Here is a 16,620-nt window from a genome sequence, read left to right as displayed (position 1 = left end):
GGAAATGGGGTCCCTGGTTTATCCAGGTCAACCCATAACATGTAGAAGGTGTTGGGGTATGGGACATTATGCGAGAGAGTGTGAATGTAAGGTTTGTGCTCAATGTGGATTGCAGACTCACATGGAAAAGGATTGTGTGCGATGTTTTTTCTGTGGGGAATATGGGCATAGTTATAGAGCTTGTGGGGAGAGAAAGGGAAGTTCCGAGTTTATGGACCAGAAGACAGAGTGTAATGCCTCGTTGAGTGAGGAAGGGAGTGAAGTAGGACAGGATAGTGGGAGTAGTGTGGAGGGTGGAGTTGTAATGAGTGAGAGAGAGGTAAAAGGTGTGGAAAGCTTTCGGAGTGCGAGTGTTGTTAGAGAGCGTTGGGCTAAGGAAGTGTGTACGGAAATAAGGGAGAATGGGGAGCAAAGGAAAAATAATGCGAGTGAGAGTGGTCAGTATGCTGAGACGGTAAAGATAGACGCAACGGCGAAGTTGAGTGGGGATGTTGCGGTAGTAAAGAAGCGGAGGAAGAAAGTTGTAGAGAATGGGAAAGGTGTGGTGGGCAGATTGGAAGAAAGGGAAGCGAGTGGAGAAGGATAGCGTAAAGGAATAAGAGTGAGGAAGAGGTGATTTGCGTAAAGGGTGGGATTATGGAAATGAGATTGTGTGGGTTGTGGGGATGAAGGTTTTTGGCAGGTTAAAACGTGTAAGAGGTATAGGGTTGGGATTTTGGGTTTTAAGTTTGAATAGTAATGTTTTGTTTGCAAAAAGACAATGTTTGGTTTGTGACAAGTTTTCAGTATGTTATGTTACCATGACTTGTTGTACGGGTATGTTATTCTGGGTTGGGTATGTATTGTTTTATGTTTATTAGAATTCAGTACGTGGTACTTGTAACTTTGGTTGAAATTTATGTGAATGTGATAATGGATTTGAGATTTGGGTATGATATTTGGGGTTTTTTTGGTTATAATGAGTTTTGATTTACGACCTTTGTATTTTGCAATAAAAAAAAAAAAAAAAAAAATCTGTTCTTATCAGTTTAATATCTGATACGTCCCCCATCGGGGGACCACATATTAAACGGATTTTTGGAACAGGGAGCTGGATCAGGAGCTTGCTCCGTCCTCTCCACGCATCGGCCCGGTATTGCAGCGCCTCCGGGAACGGTGCACTACCTTCTCTCAGCGGTGAAAAGACAGACGTAGCTAGCAAGCAAGCGAGGTGGACCGGAGCTCCTTCCTCTCCGGTCTCGTCTCTCGTCCATCCGTGTGTCTCTGTGCCTCTGTGTCTCTCTCTCCCCCTCCCCGTTCCCGTGCTCCCTCGGTGCGCTTTCCCGCGCCTCGACTCTCTCGGCCAGCAGGCCGGCCCCCTTTTCGGCTCCCGTGCGTTTTCCCTCCAAAAAACTTAGTTTTTTCCTCCTTTTCCCTGGGAGGCAGGCGTGGCTTGTGTGTGTGTGTGTGTGTGTGTGTGTGTGTGTGTGTGTGTCCCCGTCCTTGCAGGCGGGCCCCTTTCGACAGCCGGGCGTTTTCCCTCCAAAAAACTTAGTATATACACCTTTTCTTTCTTTTTTTTCCGCAGGCAGGCAGGCAGGCAGGCAGGCGTGTGTGTGTGCGCGCGCGTCCCCGTCCCTCCCGAGAGAGAGAGCTGCCCCTTGCCTCTGCCCGCAGGTGCTGGCGGTCCGCTTTCGCTTGCAGCTGGTTGGGCACAGCTGCTGCCGGTGGGAGGGGCCTAAGCTAAGGAGGCCGGGCGGCTGGCGCCCCCCGCGGCTGCGGTCGTTGTCGGGCCGTTGACAGAAGATCAAAGAGCAGGGCCCCCGCCCGGGACTGGCAGGAAGGCAGGCAGGCAAGAGAGAGGGGGAGCAGAGTCCGGCGGCAGGCCTCTGGCTGCAGGGAGGCCGGCAGCTGCGCGGGTCCCGGGCTCCAGAGGAGAGTCGGCCTGCGCCACTGTGCGCCAGCGGAACGCCCGCGCGTCGGTCCGCGCCTTTGGGGGTATCGCTTCTCGGCCTTTTGGCCAAGATCCAAAAAGTACGTGGCAGGCCCGCGGCTTGAGGACTTGGCTGGGGGACGAGAAGGGCGACGGCGGAGAAGAGGAAGAGGAGAGAAGGCGCGGCGGAACCTTTTTTGAAGTCCGGGATACAGACGAGCCAGGAGGAGGGTCGGAGTCTTTTTTCTTTTGGAAGGATCGGGCGTCTCCAAGGACTGGTGAAGGCGATCGTCACCTTGCAGCGCGGCCTGGGTTCTCCTCAGCTCAGGGGTTACCCTGTGCTGGGGAGCCAGGCGATTTCCCGGGGCTTTTGTGACTTTCTTTTGCCGGCGACATGGAGGCTAGGAACTGGAGGGGTCAGCCTGCAGCAGGGCCTGGACTGAAGAACACCATCCAGTTCCGGTGGTTGGGTGATGTTGGCCTGATGCCGGGGAGAGAGGACTTCTCCCGGCATGTGTTGATGCGAGTTTTGAGCGTGGATTTGAAGGATGTGTTTTGCGTGCAGAGTTATGTCTCTCTGCGATTTTTCAATGTGACCTTTGAATCTGTAACGATGTACTGGAATGTGTTTCGGGCGGCCAGAGAAAAAAAGGATGCTGGACAATTGGAGAACTTTGAAGTGGTGGGACTTTGGGCACAAGAGGACAGAGTGGTGACGGTGCACATGCACAACCCTTTTGTGTTGGAAACGGACATTTATGCTTTTCTGAGTCGGTATGTGGAAATCTTGAACGATGGGTGGATGTTGAGGGATGGGGTGCGGGTATGGACGGGTCGGTGGCAGTATAGAGTCCGGTTTCAGCCGGACAATTCGTCGAAGGATGGTTTCAGGCATCCACCGGCTAATTTTTTCTTGGGTTCCAATCAGGGTTATTTGTTTTATGCAGGGCAACCGAAACTGTGTAGAAGATGTGGGGGGGAGGGTCACTTGGTGGCAAATTGCACTAAGATGATTTGTCGGAGGTGTGGGAAGGAGGGACACGAGGTGAGGGATTGCGAGGAGAGGCCGAGGTGCTCCTTGTGTAATGAGGCGGGACATTTGTTTAAAGATTGTTTTGAACGGCAGCCGGAGAGGGTAATAGCTCTTCGCACCGGACTAGCAGGGTTCCAGGAAGACGAAGGGACGAGCGAGGAGGAGGAGGAGGGAGTGCAGGAAGGTGGGGATATGGAATTGGGTGGTACAGAGGAGGAAGTTAGGAAGGTAGGGGGCGCAGGGAGGGGCAAGAAAAAGAAAAAGGGTAGGGGGAGGGCGAGGGAAGAGGGGGACGGGTTTAGAAGGGGTGGGGAAGGGGTTACAGTGGGGGAGGATAGAGATAAGGGAGCTGGGTTACCGGTGGAGGGGGGAGAGAGGAGTGAGGTTGAGAGAGAAGTAGCTGAAGATAAGGGGGATGGGGCGGGGGGTAGTGGTTTGGTGAGCGATAGGGTAGAGGGCACTGGGGAATCTGGGGACAGGGGAGATTTGGGAGAGGTGGGGGGGGGGGTGGGTTCTGGGGATCTGCAGGATATGGAGATGAGTGATGGTGACAGTACAGCAGAAGAGGGAAGCGGGGGAGATGACTTTGAAACAGTGGTGGGGAAAAAGAAAAAAAGGAAGCGGAAACAGAAGGACAAGCCTGGAGGGGAGTCGCTCTCGCCTCCCAGGTCAATAACGAAAGTTATAGGAAGGGAGGAAGCGGGTGAGGGTGGAGGTGTTGCTATGGAGGCCCCAGCTGTAGGGGGCGAGAGTTGGGGTAATACAGAAGATAGGTTGGGGGAGTGGGGCGGAAGCCAGATAGGTCATATCTGGTCTGCTAGCTCTCCGAGTAGCGTAGGCAGTTATGAGGGTCCAACACACGACACGGCTAATATAGAGGAATTTTTGAGTAGTGCGGATTTTAGTTAATAATGCAACAATGGGTTTTTTTGCCTTTACTGCAAATGTGAGAGGGTTGCAGGATAAGGTGAAAAGGACGGCGTTTTTTATATCTTTGAAGTCCGTGGTTTTTTCGGTTGCATTCTTACAGGAGGTTCATTTAAAGGATAGGAGAGATATAGGGTTTTTTTCTGAGGAATGGAAGGAGGGGGAAGCCAGATGGAGTGTGGGTGGGGTCCGTTCGTCGGGAGTGGGGATGGTGTTTAATGGGAGGGGGTGGGCGGTGGGCGATGCAATGTCTGTGTGGCCAGGCCGAGTGCTGTGTGTGGATGCGGAGTGGATGGGCGTGTGCTTGCGGTTAATCAATGTTTATGCCCCAGTGAACCTTAAGGAGAGGAAGGAATGTTTTGAAGCCATAACGCCACTGCTTTATACAAACCGTGTGGTGTTGTTGGGGGGAGATTTTAATGTGTGTTTGGATAAGGGGCGTGAGGTGGATTTTACAGGACAGTTTTGGGGGAGGGTAGTGAGGGAGTTTGGCCTGAAAGACGCGTATAGGTGTCTTTTCCCTAACCAGCAGGGATGTACGTGGAGGAACTCGCGGGGTGTCAGGAGCCGATTAGATTACTGGTTTGTGCCCCAGGGGGTGCGGGTGGTGGGCATGGTCTTGCGCCCATCGTGGTTCTCTGATCACGATGGGGTGCTGTGTGAGTTGGAGCTCGGCACGTTGAGCTTCGGAAGAGATGTGTGGAGGATGGATGTGACAGTTTTGCAGGATGAGAATTTCAGGAGGCAGTTTCGGGCATGGTTCAGGGAATGGGTTGGGTTGCAAGGTTGTTTTTCATCTTTGGTTGATTGGTGGGAATGTGTTAAAGGAAAGATCAGGGTGTTTGTTGGGGATTTTTGTAGAAGTGTTAGGAGGAAGGATATGAAAGAGGTGGAGAAAGCTGTGAAGAGGATCGAGATGTTGTATACTAGGGAGAATGCAGGGCAAGCCATGGATCACGGTTTATTGAGGGCCTTAAAAGCCCGTTTGAGAACCCTTTTTGAAGACAAAGCTCGGCGATTTTTGGTACGTAGGTGCCAGAATTATATTGACCAGCATGAGACGTGTTCTGCCTTCTTCTTTCAGCAGGTGAGGGTGAGACAGAGGGGGACAGTGATTAAAGCATTGCGCACTAGGGACGGTGATGTGGTGCATACGAACACAGAGATGGTGGAGTGTGCAACAGAATTTTATTCCAAGCTGTTTGAGGAGAAAGTGGTTGATGAAGGACTGGGGAATTATTTCTTGAGTTTTCTGAGAAACCGGTTGTCTAGCAGTGTGAAGGAGACCTTGGAGAAGCCCCTCACTTTAGAGGAATTGGAAAGTGCTCTAAAGTCTCTCAAGGATGGGAAGGTCCCAGGGGTGGATGGGCTCCCTAGGGAGTTCTATGCCGCCTTTTGGGATCTGCTGGGACCAGAGCTCCTTGCTGTCCTGAATGAGATCTACAGGGATGGCAAGTTGAGTAGGACTATGAGGGATGGTTCGATAGTGCTTTTGTTTAAAAAGGGGGATATGACGGACTTAAAGAACTGGAGACCAATCACCTTGTTGTCCACGGATTACAAGCTGGTTGCTAAGGTCCTCGTGAGCCGTTTGAGGACGGTGATGCCGGATTTGGTACATTCGGACCAAACCTGCGGAGTCCCGGGGCGATCGATTTTTTGGAACCTAGTTCTGGTCAGAGATGTGATCGCATGGGTGGAAGCTCAGAGGATCCCTTTGTTGCTGGTGAACGTGGATCAGGAGAAGGCTTTTGATAGAGTTCATCACGGGTTTTTATTTAGGATTTTGGCACATTTAGGGTTTGGGGATTTTTTTTTGCGTTGGTTAAGGATTTTGTACACAGAGGTAGGTAGCAGGGTGGTGGTTAATGGGCATAGGGGGGAGTGGTTTTTGCAGTCTTCTGGGGTGAGGCAAGGGTGCCCTCTGTCCCCCTTGTTGTATGTGCTGTTTGTAGAGGCTTTGGCATGTTGCTTGAGGGCAGACCCGGCGGTGCATGGGTTGTGGCTACCAGGGAGCGGAGGTGAGGTACTTAAAATCCTGCAGTACGCAGACGACGCCACACTGTTTTTGACATCTGAGAGTGGTGTGAGGCAAGCGCTGCACAGGTTCGGGCAGTTCGCAGCTGCCTCTGGGTCCAAGCTTAATGTGCAGAAGTCGGTGGCAATGGGGTGTGGCGGGTGGAGTACAGTGTGGTCGGTGCCGGGCGGGCTACAAGAATCTGAGAATGGGGTAAAGATTTTAGGGGTAGTTTTTCAAAAGAAAGGGAACGAGTTGCTTAATTGGAACTTGGTGTTTGCACGAGTGAGGGTGAAGTTTGGGTTGTGGAAGTCACGGCGGTTGTCCTTCTTGGGGAAGGTGATTGTTTTGAAAGCCGACGTTTTGCCAGCTTTAATGTATCTGGCTTATGTATATCCACTGCCAAAGACCTTTAGGAGACTGTTGACACGGATGGTCTTTGAGTTCATGTGGGGAGGGAAATATGAATACGTCAGGAGGGACATCATGTATATGGAGGTCAGTGAAGGTGGGAGGGGGGTCCCCAACTTCTCCCTCAAACTAGACTGTGTGTTTTTTTCAGGGTTGTGTAGGGTTCTTGGTGGAGGTGCTGGGGGGCGGTGCAAGAGTTTTGTGTGTCTGTGGTTTGAAGAGTGTATGAGGACAGTGTATGGGTGGTCGAATGCGAGGCCGCATGCAGCGTCAGCTCCCGCTCATTATAGGAGAGCGAGAGAGTTGAGGAAAGAAACGTTTCCTTTTGGGGACAAGGATGTCTGCCAGGACCATAGGAAACTGTATACATTGGTGATGGAGACTCGGAAGGTTACTCCGGTAGTATTGGGTATACGGACGGAGGTGTGGACCCGTGTTCAGCCTAAGGGGTTAGATCACGGCTTGATGGATCTGAACTGGAGGATCGTCCATGACAGATTGCCAGTGCGGCAGGTGCTTTATAGGCATAAGCTGTCTAAAACTAGAACTTGTCCAAGGGAGGGGTGTTCTGCAGAGGAAACAGTGCGGCACACTTTTTGGGAATGTGTTTTTGTTCGGGGACTATGGGGGGAATGTCAAGATGTACTGTTACAACTGTGTCCTCTTTTTGTTTTGTCATTTGATGTTATAAGATGGGGGTTCGTGTGCACTAATGTTTCATTGACAACAAGATTTCTGGGCTGGCTGCTTGTAAGCCTAGTTAAACAGGTGGTTTGGGACTCCCGTGAAGACACAGTCAAGAGGAATGTCGAGTGGTCGGTGGGGAGGGCAGTAGGGAGGGTAAAGGGGTTGGTGCGAGGGAGGGTTTTGAGGGATGTGCAGAAATATGGCTATTTTGCTGCCAGGGAGAAGTGGAAAAGCCTTTTTGAATTCTAATAGGTGGACCTTTGTTTCTGTATAGTGTTGTACTGTTGGTGTGTTGATTTGCTGTGTGTGAAATAAATTTTGTTAAAAAAAAAAAATCTGTTCTTATCAGTTTAATATCTGATACGTCCCCCATCGGGGGACCACATATTAAACGGATTTTTGGAACAGGGAGCTGGATCAGGAGCTTGCTCCGTCCTCTCCACGCATCGGCCCGGTATTGCAGCGCCTCCGGGAACGGTGCACTACCTTCTCTCAGCGGTGAAAAGACAGACGTAGCTAGCAAGCAAGCGAGGTGGACCGGAGCTCCTTCCTCTCCGGTCTCGTCTCTCGTCCATCCGTGTGTCTCTGTGCCTCTGTGTCTCTCTCTCCCCCTCCCCGTTCCCGTGCTCCCTCGGTGCGCTTTCCCGCGCCTCGACTCTCTCGGCCAGCAGGCCGGCCCCCTTTTCGGCTCCCGTGCGTTTTCCCTCCAAAAAACTTAGTTTTTTCCTCCTTTTCCCTGGGAGGCAGGCGTGGCTTGTGTGTGTGTGTGTGTGTGTGTGTGTGTGTGTGTGTGTGTCCCCGTCCTTGCAGGCGGGCCCCTTTCGACAGCCGGGCGTTTTCCCTCCAAAAAACTTAGTATATACACCTTTTCTTTCTTTTTTTTCCGCAGGCAGGCAGGCAGGCAGGCAGGCAGGCGTGTGTGTGTGCGCGCGCGTCCCCGTCCCTCCCGAGAGAGAGAGCTGCCCCTTGCCTCTGCCCGCAGGTGCTGGCGGTCCGCTTTCGCTTGCAGCTGGTTGGGCACAGCTGCTGCCGGTGGGAGGGGCCTAAGCTAAGGAGGCCGGGCGGCTGGCGCCCCCCGCGGCTGCGGTCGTTGTCGGGCCGTTGACAGAAGATCAAAGAGCAGGGCCCCCGCCCGGGACTGGCAGGAAGGCAGGCAGGCAAGAGAGAGGGGGAGCAGAGTCCGGCGGCAGGCCTCTGGCTGCAGGGAGGCCGGCAGCTGCGCGGGTCCCGGGCTCCAGAGGAGAGTCGGCCTGCGCCACTGTGCGCCAGCGGAACGCCCGCGCGTCGGTCCGCGCCTTTGGGGGTATCGCTTCTCGGCCTTTTGGCCAAGTTCCGACGATACGTGGCATGACCGCGGTCCGAGGACTTGTCAAAAGGTGAAGACGACGAAGGCGAGGAGGAGAAGGAGAAGACGACGAACGGCGGAACCAGACCAGACCAGACGGGCGGATCCTTACCACCAGAAGACCGGAGCAGACGTCCACCAAAGGTCACCACGGGTAGTCGCCCTGGGTTGAGCCCAGGGGGCGAAGTGGGGCCTCCAAGATGACGGCGGTCGGCGGTGGTGAGCGGGCCCGCGGTCCGGCGGCTGTGCACCCTCTGTCCCGTGAGGGGCTGATGCGGTGCACAGTGCGCTTTGTGGTGAAGGATGCGGAGAGGAAGAAGGACTGGATGAACCGTGAGCGGTTCGAACGAGTGGTCCTGATGAAGGCTTTGGGGATCGAGTTGAAGGACATCGATTGTTTGCAAGACTTCCCGGTTCGAGGGATTTACGACCTGTCTCTCGCGAGCGACGAACTTTGTGAGAAGGCTTGGGAGAGAGTGTGCGAGGGAAAGGAGGTGGCTCCACTTAATGAGTTCCTGATAGAGCCGTTGTTCGCCAGGGAACTCAGGACTTTGACAATTCATTTGTTTAACCACCGGGTACCAGAAAGGGACATAATTACCTTTTTATCCAGGTTCGTGGATGTCCAGGGAGAAGGCCAGAAAGATTTAGACGTCCTCAGAGTGTGGACTGGTAAGAGGCGCTATACGGTGAGGCTGAGACCTAAGCCGTCTGAGGGCGAGGGTGTGGTTCACCCCCCGGCTTATTTTTCAATAGGGCCTAATAGGGGTTACCTCTTTTACCCGGGCCAACCTGTGACATGTAAGAAATGTTTTCAGAGAGGACATGTGGCTATGAACTGTCCCGGTGGTGTGTGTCGAAAGTGTAAGGCCACAACTCATGACACAAAGGATTGCACCAAGGTTTTGACATGTGACCTATGTGGGGCAGAAGGCCATGTTTACAGGGTCTGTCCGAGGAAGAGCCGGAGTTTTGCTGATGTGGTGCGGACCTCGGCGGAGGGCTCGAGGGGAGACGAGACCAGACCACCGCAGAAGGCTGCGACCACCCAGAGGCCCTGTGCAGACGTAAGAGAGGACAGAGGCGATAGACCAGAGGAGCCAGCAACGGCGACCGAGGTACCTGAAGAGGCGCGTCCGGGGACCTCATCATGGGCCGAACAGGTGGAGGAGGCAGAATCGGGGTCGCCGGAGTGGTCCATCCAGCCGAGCAGGGCCACAAAGAGGAAGTCGGCGGCTGAAAAGAGAAGAATGAGGGCTGACGAGTGCTTGTTTGAGACGGTGACCAATCGTTTCCAGGTCCTAGATTCCGAGGAGGACTCGGAAACCAGCGACGTCGAGGTCCAGAAGGTAGAAGATGGAGAGAGTGGACAGAGAAGGCCGAGACGTAAAAAGGCGATTGCTGTAAAGAGGGCGAGGGGGGAGGGTAAGAAAGGGGGTAGGAAGGAGGAAGGGGTGGAGGAGGGTGTAGAGGGGGAAGGGGAAGGGGAAGGGGGCAGGGAAGGGGGGGGTGGGGAGGAAGGGGAACAGAGGGAGGGGGGTGAAGAGCTGGGTGAGGAGGCTGACCCCTTGGAAGCCTCCGCCGCGGTTAGTACGCTCGATGACCCCATACCCCCGGGCCAAGGGGACATAGTGGTGGAACAGGAAGATTCTGTTTTGGAGACCTCAGAACAGTCCGGGAAAGACGGCGGTACCCACCTTCTGACCTCCGATGATCCTGGGGTAAGTCCATCATCCCTGGGGGAGGGGTCCCCGCAGGTTCCAAGTGGGATGGAGAATGTCCTTAGCCCTATCGGAATACAAAGTGACTTTAGTTTGGGAGACGGGTTACAGCTGCGGACTCCTTTTGATCCAACATGAGTCGCACAGTATGTACGGTTAACGCCAGAGGGCTTAAAAATCATGTTAAGCGGATTGGCGTCTTTAAATATTTAGAAGCGCGCCAATTCGGCTTTTGTTTCCTGCAGGAGGTACATTTAGGCACGAGAGGTGATATTGCCACCTTTAAGAGAGATTGGGTTAAAGGGGAGTCTTGGTGGAGCGTAGGGGGAGTGCACTCGTCTGGAATTGGGATCCTTTGTGGAACCCCGAATTTCACGGCTAACGATGTCAATATCATAGTCCCGGGAAGGCTTATGGTCGTAGATGGTGTATGGGACGGACTGCAGGTCCGTCTGATAGCTGTCTACGGGCCTGCCGAAAGGCGGCTCCAGGCGGCGTTTTTAAGAGATCTTGAGCCACATCTGTTTACTAATAGGGTGGTGGTGATGGGAGGGGATTTTAATATGGATGTGTGTGACGTGAGTGGTGCGAGTGTGGGTAGTTTTAAGGAATTAATATCACGGTTTTATTTAAAGGACGGTCATAAAGATCTCAGTCAGAGAGGGAGAATGCACACATGGAGTAACGGAAGGGGTGTTTTTAGAAGACTGGATTATATCTTCACCACCCTGCGTGGGTTGACACAGGCGGCACAGGTTACCCCGGTTTGGTTTTCAGATCATCTGTTGCTGTCGGTTGATCTGATACCAGATGGTATGGACCCTAAATCAAATTACTGGAAGCTGAACACGAAAGTGTTATTGGAAGCCGATTATCAGAGCATGATAGTTGCGCTTTTGGAACGCTTCCAGTTACAGAGGGGGAGGTACCCGACAGCGGTTCTTTGGTGGGAGGCCTGTAAAAGGGCTATCTCCAAAGCTTCTATTTCCTACTGTTGCCAAAAGAAAGTAGCAGAGAGAAGAGAGCTTGAGAGATTGCAGCAGGAACTTGAAGATCTGTATGTGGCTTCCAACCAGGGCGGTGCTTTTGATATGGCAAAAGTTTCAGAGCTCAAGCTCAGGCTGAAAGAACTTTGGTTAGAGCGAGCGAAGGATTTTTTGTTTAGGCTTAAGGGCACCCTGATGGAGGGCGAGGAGAAGTGCTCAGCTCAGTTCTTCGGCTCGGTCCGAGCCAGACAGAAGAAGACTCTCTTTGAGGGTCTGAGGAGAGAAGATGGGTCCATTGTCAGAGATATAGAAGGCATGGTGAGGTGTGCAACTAATTTTTACAGGTTTTTATTTTCAGAGAAACCAGTGGATGCGAGCTTGTGGGATGAGTGGTTGGTGGGTTTCGACAGGAAGACGGTTGGTGTGGAAGGTGTGTGTGGGGATCTAACACTGACGGAGATAGGAGAAGCCATTGGTGGCCTGCGAAAAGGTACTACCCCTGGGATTGACGGGCTTCCTACAGATTTTTATGTCACCTTCCGGGACAGGTTACTACCGGTGCTGTTGGAGGTCTATAATGAAGTCCTGAAGGAGGGTGAGTTAGGAAGAACGATGAGGACTGGTATCATGTCTCTGGTTTATAAGAAAGGGGATAAAGAAGATCTGGAGAACTGGAGGCCGATCCAATTACTCTGCACCGATTATAAGATCTTGGCCAGAGTATTGGGGAGACGGCTGAGGAAGGTGATGCCGGATCTGGTGAGTAGGGATCAAACCTGCAGTGTGGAGGGCAGAAACGTAAAGTGGAACCTGCAGTTGATCAGAGACGTGATAGAATGGGTGGAAGACAGGAACCTTGAGATGATGCTTGTGAACCTTGATCAGAACAAGGCTTTCGATCGGGTACATCACACTTTCCTTTGGGAGGTGATGAACAGAGTGGGGTTGGACGAAGGCTTCATTAGATGGATCAAGGTTTTGTATAACAATGTCATCTCAAGGGTATGCATTAATGGTAAGCTAGGCATGGGTATTCCAGTCAGGTGCGGGGTGAGGCAAGGATGCCCTCTGTCCCCCTTATTGTACGTGCTCTACATAGAACCCTTTCTACATCTGATTCGAGGTGATCCCCGGGTGGAAGGGGTGGTGGTCCCGGGGAGTGGGGGAGCACAGGCAAAAATAGCTGCCTATGCGGACGATATTTCGTTGTTTCTTACCACTGACAGCAGCCTTTCACAAGTGCTACAGATAGTAGAGAGACAGACCAGAGGGACAGGTGCTTTTTTGAACACGTCAAAATGTACTGTTAAATATTTTGGCAAGTGGAAAGAACGACAAGATGTGGCGGGTGGTCTTACCTTGGTGACGGGGCCGGTGAAGATTCTGGGAGTTCTCTACCATACACAGGACTCGGCCAGGATCAATTGGGACCTGAGGATGGGGAAGGTTAAGCAAAAGATGGGCCTGTGGTTGAATAGGTCGCTGACATACACGGGGAAAGTGCTAGTTTTAAAGGTGGACGTACTGCCACTGCTGCTTCACTTGGCCTGCGTGTTCCCCCTGCCTGCTCGGCTCCGCCGAGACCTGGTGAGGGCGGTCTTCCACTTCGTTTGGAGTGGAACGCATGAGTATATAAGGAGGGCGGACATGTGCAGGCCAGTGGAGGGGGGTGGTAGGGCTGTTCCGGACTTCCCGTTGAAGTTAGACACTATTTTCATTGCAAATCTGTGTAAAACCCTATACGAAGACCCGGATCACCTCTGTGTTTGTTTTATTCGTTTGTGGTTCGCAGCTACGATGAAACACCTGGTAGTGTGGACGAACACAACGCCGAAGGCACAAAAGCTGCCTTGGCATTATAGGCATGCTGTGGTGTGGCTCCAGAAACATCCGGAGTTCAGGAAGGGCTTGGGTTCAACGGACCATAGGCAAATGTATAGGGTTATTATGGAGAAGGGGGAACCTGCGGTCGTGGGGGTGTCGGAGGAGGAGTGGAGGCAGATCCAGCCGGTGGGTCTAGAACACAGACTCAAGGACCTCAACTGGCGGTTGCTCTGGAACAGGTTGCCCGTGAGGGACACGCTCCACAGGCATGGATTGTCCAGGCAGGACAAGTGCCCGCATCCCGACTGTTCTGAGGTGGAGACCCTACTACATGTATTCTGGGGTTGTGTTTTCGCCCAAAGGGTGTGGGGTCACTGCGAGGAGCTCTTGCAGAAAGTCGCCCTTGATTTTGTTTTAACGAGCCGGGTGGTGATTCGAGGAATAAAGGGAGCGAGGAAATGGAATACAGAATTTTTGTTATGGTTTATACTAAGTTTAGTTAAGTTTTATATATGGGCAGCTAGGAAGGAGCTGGTGGAGCACGGCGGTAGTGTTACAGCCGTGTCGGTATTTCGTAAAGTCAAAAACGATGTCAGCAGACGTGTCCGGTGGGACATCCTGCGGTGGGGTTTTGCAGCGGCAAAAGAAAGGTGGAAGGGGTTAATTTCTTTGGGGTGTTGAATTGTTTTTCTGTGTATGGTTTTGTTTCTGTATTTCTTGGTTTTATAATAATAATGGAAATGTTGGGGATGGAGGAGGGATTAATTTTGCATACTGGGCGGGATTATGGTAATGTAAGGAATTTGTGTAAATATTTTCGGTGACTGTGTTTTGGAGGTTTTCTGTTTGAACTCATATGAATATTGTCTTATTTATACTTTTTGGCTTTCTGATTTTTGATTTTGACTGTGGAGTGTAATATCATATGGGGTGTTGCTATTGTTCCAAGGGGGGGCTGATTTGTTCTTTTTGTTTGAATGGTGGAAATGTTGTTGTTGTCTTACCTTGGTGTGTTGTAGTTTGTTATTTTTGTAATAAAAACATAAAAAAAAAAAAATCTGTTCTTATCAGTTTAATATCTGATACGTCCCCCATCGGGGGACCACATATTAAACGGATTTTTGGAACAGGGAGCTGGATCAGGAGCTTGCTCCGTCCTCTCCACGCATCGGCCCGGTATTGCAGCGCCTCCGGGAACGGTGCACTACCTTCTCTCAGCGGTGAAAAGACAGACGTAGCTAGCAAGCAAGCGAGGTGGACCGGAGCTCCTTCCTCTCCGGTCTCGTCTCTCGTCCATCCGTGTGTCTCTGTGCCTCTGTGTCTCTCTCTCCCCCTCCCCGTTCCCGTGCTCCCTCGGTGCGCTTTCCCGCGCCTCGACTCTCTCGGCCAGCAGGCCGGCCCCCTTTTCGGCTCCCGTGCGTTTTCCCTCCAAAAAACTTAGTTTTTTCCTCCTTTTCCCTGGGAGGCAGGCGTGGCTTGTGTGTGTGTGTGTGTGTGTGTGTGTGTGTGTGTGTGTGTCCCCGTCCTTGCAGGCGGGCCCCTTTCGACAGCCGGGCGTTTTCCCTCCAAAAAACTTAGTATATACACCTTTTCTTTCTTTTTTTTCCGCAGGCAGGCAGGCAGGCAGGCAGGCGTGTGTGTGTGCGCGCGCGTCCCCGTCCCTCCCGAGAGAGAGAGCTGCCCCTTGCCTCTGCCCGCAGGTGCTGGCGGTCCGCTTTCGCTTGCAGCTGGTTGGGCACAGCTGCTGCCGGTGGGAGGGGCCTAAGCTAAGGAGGCCGGGCGGCTGGCGCCCCCCGCGGCTGCGGTCGTTGTCGGGCCGTTGACAGAAGATCAAAGAGCAGGGCCCCCGCCCGGGACTGGCAGGAAGGCAGGCAGGCAAGAGAGAGGGGGAGCAGAGTCCGGCGGCAGGCCTCTGGCTGCAGGGAGGCCGGCAGCTGCGCGGGTCCCGGGCTCCAGAGGAGAGTCGGCCTGCGCCACTGTGCGCCAGCGGAACGCCCGCGCGTCGGTCCGCGCCTTTGGGGGTATCGCTTCTCGGCCTTTTGGCTAAGATCAAGTGTAGTATCTGTTCTTATCAGTTTAATATCTGATACGTCCCCCATCGGGGGACCACATATTAAACGGATTTTTGGAACAGGGAGCTGGATCAGGAGCTTGCTCCGTCCTCTCCACGCATCGGCCCGGTATTGCAGCGCCTCCGGGAACGGTGCACTACCTTCTCTCAGCGGTGAAAAGACAGACGTAGCTAGCAAGCAAGCGAGGTGGACCGGAGCTCCTTCCTCTCCGGTCTCGTCTCTCGTCCATCCGTGTGTCTCTGTGCCTCTGTGTCTCTCTCTCCCCCTCCCCGTTCCCGTGCTCCCTCGGTGCGCTTTCCCGCGCCTCGACTCTCTCGGCCAGCAGGCCGGCCCCCTTTTCGGCTCCCGTGCGTTTTCCCTCCAAAAAACTTAGTTTTTTCCTCCTTTTCCCTGGGAGGCAGGCGTGGCTTGTGTGTGTGTGTGTGTGTGTGTGTGTGTGTGTGTGTGTGTCCCCGTCCTTGCAGGCGGGCCCCTTTCGACAGCCGGGCGTTTTCCCTCCAAAAAACTTAGTATATACACCTTTTCTTTCTTTTTTTTCCGCAGGCAGGCAGGCAGGCAGGCAGGCGTGTGTGTGTGCGCGCGCGTCCCCGTCCCTCCCGAGAGAGAGAGCTGCCCCTTGCCTCTGCCCGCAGGTGCTGGCGGTCCGCTTTCGCTTGCAGCTGGTTGGGCACAGCTGCTGCCGGTGGGAGGGGCCTAAGCTAAGGAGGCCGGGCGGCTGGCGCCCCCCGCGGCTGCGGTCGTTGTCGGGCCGTTGACAGAAGATCAAAGAGCAGGGCCCCCGCCCGGGACTGGCAGGAAGGCAGGCAGGCAAGAGAGAGGGGGAGCAGAGTCCGGCGGCAGGCCTCTGGCTGCAGGGAGGCCGGCAGCTGCGCGGGTCCCGGGCTCCAGAGGAGAGTCGGCCTGCGCCACTGTGCGCCAGCGGAACGCCCGCGCGTCGGTCCGCGCCTTTGGGGGTATCGCTTCTCGGCCTTTTGGCTAAGATCTGAAGATACGTGGCATGACCGCGGTCTGAGGACTTAGCTGGGAGACCGAGAGAGCAGCGGCGGAGAGGAGAGAGGAGAGCATCGGCGGCGGCGGCAGCGGCGGCGGACGATTTCTACAACCCACCAGATGGAGCGGCGGAGCGGAGAGGACGGAGGGATGGAGCCGGCTCCTGAAGGCGCTTTTGATACGGCAGGGAGGACCCTGGCCGGAGAAGACCGTGGAAGAACTGGAAAAGGACCTGCGAAGGAGGGAGGAAGAAGTTATGCAGCAGCTGCGGCTTCATCTAGAAGTTCGGCGGGAAGACCACTAGAGGGCGCTGGCAGTCGTGAAGGTCAGTTGAGACACACAATTAGGTTTGTGCAGAAGGAAGAAGCTGGAGAAAGAGTTTTGAGGGACAGAGAAATTTTTGGGGATGATATCATTCGTGGTGTCTTTGGTCTGAGTCCCACTGATGTGTATTGTTTTCAAGATTTTTTGGGGAAAAAGACCTATGACCTGTTCTTGACCAGCAGAGCGGTTTGCCAAAAAGTCTGGGAGACAGCCAAAACTAAAAAAGAGGAGAAGCCATTATGTGATTATATTGTGGAACCTTTGTTTATAAGAGAAAACAGACCTCTGATTGTCCAGATGTTTAATCCCTATGTGCCCGAAGAAGACATTGAGGTATTTCTGAAGCGTTTTGTGGACTTAACAGCCAAAGG

The 16,620-nt window shown here is 53.4% G+C and overlaps 3 non-coding genes and 1 pseudogene across 3 annotated transcripts; all 4 read left to right on the top strand.

The window, feature by feature from the left end:
• The first annotated feature begins 972 nt into the window (after window positions 1-972).
• LOC148808467 (U2 spliceosomal RNA) lies at window positions 973-1,166 on the top strand. Its single transcript, XR_016088140.1, has one exon. It is a non-coding gene; the product is annotated as a U2 spliceosomal RNA (small nuclear RNA).
• Window positions 1,167-7,298: 6,132 nt separating this feature from the next.
• On the top strand, window positions 7,299-7,475 carry LOC148808466 (U2 spliceosomal RNA; annotated as a pseudogene).
• A 6,407-nt stretch (window positions 7,476-13,882) lies between these two features.
• LOC148808465 (U2 spliceosomal RNA) lies at window positions 13,883-14,073 on the top strand. The gene has a single exon (XR_016088135.1). It is a non-coding gene; the product is annotated as a U2 spliceosomal RNA (small nuclear RNA).
• An 813-nt stretch (window positions 14,074-14,886) lies between these two features.
• LOC148808464 (U2 spliceosomal RNA) lies at window positions 14,887-15,077 on the top strand. The gene has a single exon (XR_016088000.1). It is a non-coding gene; the product is annotated as a U2 spliceosomal RNA (small nuclear RNA).
• The last annotated feature ends 1,543 nt before the right edge of the window (window positions 15,078-16,620 follow it).

This window comes from Atractosteus spatula, unplaced genomic scaffold, assembly GCF_055471065.1.
Source record: "Atractosteus spatula isolate fAtrSpa1 unplaced genomic scaffold, fAtrSpa1.hap1 Scaffold_21, whole genome shotgun sequence".
Lineage (NCBI taxonomy): Eukaryota > Metazoa > Chordata > Actinopteri > Semionotiformes > Lepisosteidae > Atractosteus > Atractosteus spatula.
This window is presented reverse-complemented; position numbering and strand designations above follow the sequence as displayed.